The 6,122-nt window shown below is 32.9% G+C and overlaps 1 long non-coding RNA gene across 1 annotated transcript; it reads left to right on the top strand.

Moving 5' to 3' along the window:
• Nucleotides 1–2,523: 2,523 nt before the first annotated feature.
• LOC104089823 (uncharacterized) lies at nucleotides 2,524–5,649 on the top strand. Its single transcript, XR_011412114.1, has 3 exons — nucleotides 2,524–2,817; nucleotides 3,517–3,811; nucleotides 3,917–5,649. It is a non-coding gene; the product is annotated as an uncharacterized lncRNA (long non-coding RNA).
• Nucleotides 5,650–6,122: the final 473 nt, after the last annotated feature.

A 6,122-nucleotide genomic window follows, 5' to 3' on the forward strand; every position in this document is an offset into this window, starting at 1 on the left:
GTATTTGCTGACCCAAAGCTAAATGTCATATTCAGCTGCTAATGCTCCAAATAAAATAAAGTTCATAATGAATAGAGTCTATGGCATGCATGAAGCATAATAGACTAATCGGTTCCAAAGATAAAACTCTTTGAAGAAGGAGAGGAGCAAATGTTCAAGCTGGTCATAATAAGAAGGCAAATGCTCTAAAAGAGCACCACGACATAACACTTCATAAGACCTCACGGGAGAGGCTCAGGTACCTGAAAATAATAAAATAAAAAGATCTCAATAAGTTATGTCTTTATTGGGTAATAGTAGAACCGATATAAAATGATCGTCGACGATATTGTTAATATAATGTAGCGCTCAATATTATTAATATTGACGAGGATCTTGAGCTCAAATCTGTTATGAAATTTGGACAGTTTGGCCAAATGAAAAATACGCAATGAAAATTGATTTCACCTGAAAAATATGAAATTGGACGGATAGTCCCAACACCTGAAAGTATAAAGCCAGTGGAGGTATACAAGTGTTCTTGTGCGAAAAAAAAGGTCAAGTCGATAGACATAAAGACGACTTGTGTCACAAGAAGATTTGTAAATATCTCGGCGTTGATTATATAGGGACATGTTCTCCTGTGGTGGATGTCGCCATTTCAGGTTTTAATCTGGCAATACAAGAAAAACGTGATATGCGTATAATGGAAATCATTGAAGGATTTAAATTGTTCTGCAACATATTAAGGTTTCCAAGAAATTTATTAAATAAAGCTTCAAAAATCCTTATACGGATTGAAACAATCAGGGCGCATGTGATATAATCCCCTGAGTGAGTACCTGTTGAAAGAAGGGTACAAGAATGATTCAATTTGTCCTTGTGTCTTTATAAAAAGATATGGATCTAAATTTGTTATAATCACCGTGTATGTTGATGATTTAAATATCATTGGAACTCTTAGGGAGCTTCCTAAAGCAGTAGACTATTTAAAGAAAGAATTTGAAATGAAAGATCTTGGAAAGACAAAATTTTGTCTTGGTCTACAAATTGAGTATATGAAAGATGAAATTTTTGTTCATCAATCAGCATACACTAAAAAGATTTTAAAGCGATTCTATATGGATAAAGCACATTCATTCCGACCTCATGAAAATAATGAAGAGCTTCTTGGTCCCGAAGTACCATATCTTAGTGCAATTGGTGCACTAATATATCTTTCTAACATTACAAGGTTTGACATAACTTTTTCAGTTAATGTCTTAACAAGATATAACTCTGCTCCGACAAGGAGACATTGGAATGGAATCAAACACATATTGCGGTATCTAAAAGGGACTACCGATATGGGATTATTTTATGGCAATGATTGCAGTCCCGATCTTGTTGGTTATGCCGATGCTGGGTATTTATCTGACCCACACAAGGCTCGATCTCAAACAGGCTATGTGTTTACATATGGAGGCACTGCCATATCTTGGCGATCGACTAAGCAATCAATCGTGGCTACGTCATCTAATCATGTTGAGATAATTGCTATTCATGAAGCAAGTCGAGAATGTGTATGGTTGAGGTCTATAATACACCTTATTCGAGACAAATGTGGTTTGAAGTGTGGCAAACTACCCACAATTTTGTATGAAGATAATGCAACATGCATAGCCCAATTGAATGGAGGATTCATAAAAGGGTATAGGACAAAACAAATTTCACCGGAGTTATTTTTCACGCATAATCTTCAAAAGAATGGTGATATCAATGTGCAACAGATCCGTTCAAGCGATAATATGACTGATTTATTCACCAAATCTCTACCGACATCAACCTTCAAGAAACTAGTGTACAAGATTGGGATGCGAAGGCTCAAGGATGTGAATTGATGCTCTCATCAGGGGGAGTTAATACGTGTTGTACTCTTTTTTCCTTACAAGGGTTTGTCCCACTGAGTTTTCCTTGCAAGTTTTTTTAACGAGGCAACCAAAAGGCGTATTTCTAAACATGTGTACTCTTTTTCCTTCACTAGGATTTTTTTTCCTAATAAAGTTTTAACGAGGCACATTATCTATGGACATCCAAGGGGGAGTATTATAAGAAAAATTAAATTATGGTGGATGTCTACTCTTCCTCCATGATCTTCTCAAATGCTTAATGACATATTAAATAACATATTTTTATGCTTAATGACATATTTAATAACATATTTTTCTTTACTTTTCATGCATATATAAAAGCCTTGTAATAGATAGAAAAATAACACAATTGAAGAAGAAATACTCTTCCTTCTCTTTATCTCTATTTCTTGTTTATGTTTTACTAAATTACTTTTATTTCATAACTTGTTCATATTCATATTTTACTAAATTGCTTTTATTTCCTAACAAACACTTCTTTTTGGACCAAATCATCGCCATTTGGGACATTTTACGTAGTTGGGTGTACGAACATGGGCAATTCAGTAAATATTAATGTTTATCATGGTCATTTTGGAACTTTACTCTTCAACTACCGTCATTTACTATTTCCTTACACGTGCTATTTTTTTTTATTTTGGTGAGACAACTGTCTAACACTTTCAGTTCTATTTTGATATCATCCCTGTTTCTTGGTTCTTTAATCTGAAAGTGCATTTTTGCATAAATTTCTCAGGTAGGCCACACCGTTTGCAAATAGCTAGATGTGCACTCAATAGTCGCATGTTCTGTGCTTTACTCCGGATTTATTTCAGCTTCTCTTCATTCTTACTTCATCCCTCTTACTTTTAGCTTTTTGTTTGATTTCCAGATTTTTCATTTGCTCTTTCTTTTCACCTCTTCGGCTCTTCTGTGCCTGTGATTTGCGGTGAGTTTTTTCATGTTTCTTTATTTGTTTTCTTTTTGCACTAATTCCTTTACGATGGAATTTTGATAAATATCTTTTAGTTAATTTTCCTCATATGGTGAAAATTTTTGGTTTATGTTTTATGTGCATGTCACTATTTTTACCTCTTTTCACATAGATGTTTAGGAATAAAATATTTGGGGTGCATGATCTGTGTTTCTGCATATGTGAAAATCGATGCCTAGGTGCATGCTCAAGTATAATTAATGAATACGGAATCTGATCTTTCGGTAAGCAAACTTAATTCCTTTGGCACACTGATGCACCCATGTGTTTGACGGTATGCCTGAAACAATAAATAATTATTTTTTCTTTCTTCTTCATCTGATTACAGTAAAAAAAATAGTAATGTTAAGTAAGAGAAACATCTATTTACAGTATAATACTAAAATATATTCTCTCGATTCTTCAGATAAAAGCATTTTGATGATCCAATTTTATAAATATATCCATAATCTGGTAGTGCTTCAAATATTACTTTACTTTAGGTGCATTATGAACTAAATGCATGATTTAACATGTATTGTCCGCTTGGTGATATATTTTAATTCACAATACAACAACAACCCAATATAATCTCACTAGTGGGGTTCTAGGGAGGTTAGTGTGTACGAGATATATTTTAATTCACGATGGTAATGAAAAAGTCCCAATTTGTAGGGCACCGCCTCTTGGAGATGAGACATTTCATGGAGCAGTGGTGATTGGTGTGAGTTGGAATTAATTAATTAGCATGAACTTAATTAAGAGTCGCAGATATATACGTTTTCTTTTAATTTTTATGCAGCTACCAGTGTGTTACTCATTGTATGCTATATTTTTGTCATTGACCATCTTTTATTTGGGATTTACTGTTCCCAATTAATATGTGCCCCATTTTCAGACTTACCCCAGATGTCCCTCTAGATGAAACTGAAATTCTGAGAAAGGATGCTACTAAGCATAAGATTGATTGGTTAGTTTTTTTTTTTGACTAGATATCTATGTTAATTCCTAATTCACCTGAAATATCAAAAAGTTATGGTACATGATAGTACCTTCTCATTTGTTCAAGTAACAGCAAATCTTCAGCTTTCTCTTTAGACAAATAAAATATGTATGTGGTGATGAATGCAACAATTGGACAAGCAGAAAAGAAGAGGAAAACAAAACAAATGCATTCCTAAGGCAAGCACAAGTACACGTTTACTAATTTGTGCAAATCAAAGCAATCTTCTTGATTTATATTAATGTTCATTAATTGTATTTAGTTATTTTATCTTTTAAATTTGATAAATACTATTTGAACGGATGTCCTCAGCAGTTGAACCCAATCAAGTACAAGTTCAAATATTAGCATATTGAATGCTAACTTTTTGCCATCTCAATTCAACTCTGATTTTATTGCAGACCTGGAAGTAAAGCAATTTGTGCATATATAATTACCATTTTTCTTCTTTTAGATGATTTATATTTAGTTATTCACTCCCCTGTTATTTATTTCCTAGAAATTACACACTCATGATTCAAGGATAATAAATGATGATTTCTTGTGGAAAGCTTTTGCTGATTTTTTTTTTTTTTTTTCATGCACCTTATAAGTAGTAGTGACAATGATGTCTGTGCAAGGTGATGCACCTAATTGCCACATAATTTTATTTCACTCAATATTTTATATTTAATCAAAGTTGCAGAGTACTGTATCTTTTTCTTTGCTGGTATTATATTGAATTACTCTTTTGACTTTGTAACTGGTTGAGATAAACTGTTGTTTGGGGATTAACATGGTAGTGCATACGACCAAACCATTTTATGGGGGAATTCACATTAAGATGCAAAAAATTAAAGGTCTTGATAAATTTTAAGGGAGCTGTGGTTGATGATCAGGTAGTTATTATCTAGAGGTATCTATGACATGAAGCATTAGGCTATTCAAGAAAAGGTTTATTACTGTCTCGACCCATGGTTGATATTTGATACACACATGTGATGGTTATTCTGACTCTGAATGAGATACTGGCTCCGGCTATGGCTGTTTAACTCATGCATAATAACATCACAAAGCTCATGGTCTCAAGGTTATTGTTTTCAATCATATGTTTGAAAACTTTTGCTTGACATGAATCGAATTATTTTAATAAATATTTTTTTCCCCTTATTTTTATTTTGTCTTTTAGAGTGCTACTATATTGGCACTTCTTTTAGAGAGTTTCCATAGTCTTATATTTAATCGAAGGCTTGGGATATTTATAGTTTTTATCGTATTTTGGATCAATGATAAAGAAAAGATTTATTTTATGCAGGCATGAATTAATAAGATCTTGGTGGCGCTCCTCTTAGTTTTCGTTATACAACTTTCAGAGAAAACCAATTTACATGCTTTTCGATGTTAATCAAACACATCATATTTTTTTATTATCTCCTTGCTCTTTATCCTCTTCTTGGTTGCAATGTGGAATTACATGAAGCAGTGAAGAGCAACACGATCAAAAGAAACTCCGAAGAGAAGCCTGCTACTAAACCACGAACGAAAAAATCTATTCAATCAGCATACAGGTTATATCAATAGAGGAAAAGAAGAGATTCCTGAGTTTTTGTCAATAGAGAAAAAGAAGAGGTTTCTGACCTTTTTGACGATCAAGGTGTTCTAAACTGGTGTCAATTGGTGCTGACATCTTTACTCTAGCTAATAAAGGAAGAGTATTTTACTAATTGTTATTACTAATCGTTAGTTTTAGTATTTTTAATTCTTCTTTATAATTTTGTATGAACGAGCGCACAAAGGAATTGAGATTTAAGTGCAACAAAGGAAAATTTGGCCTTGCTAATATAGATAACAAAATCATCCCTGTCATTATAACATTGTTGGGCCTGTGCTTAGCACAGGCATCTCTAACTAGTTAGCTTAAAAAAAGAGAGGACATTTTAACATGTCAAAAGAACTTGCCCCAAAATTCGTGTCTAACCACATTTTTAATTTCATATCAACCTTCACCCAAATTCACTTTTTCAAAAAATATTTGAAAATCTATGTCGAAACGGGTCCTAAATTTCTTTCTTTAGCATAATAGCTGGCTAACTGTAGTTAAGCGGTTTGCTGATGTTAGGCCCTATATCCAACTCCAACCTCTTTTTTTCTTGGGTTTTATTTTATCAAGTACAGTTTTTTTCTTGGTAAATAAAATCTTTTAATATATAAAAAAATAATTTTTTTTCTTACCTCCGATATAATTTTCGATTATTACTTACTGTAAGCCTTAATATGTCATGCTTAAATCCTGTAAATT

This window comes from Nicotiana tomentosiformis, chromosome 1, assembly GCF_000390325.3.
Source record: "Nicotiana tomentosiformis chromosome 1, ASM39032v3, whole genome shotgun sequence".
NCBI lineage: Eukaryota > Viridiplantae > Streptophyta > Magnoliopsida > Solanales > Solanaceae > Nicotiana > Nicotiana tomentosiformis.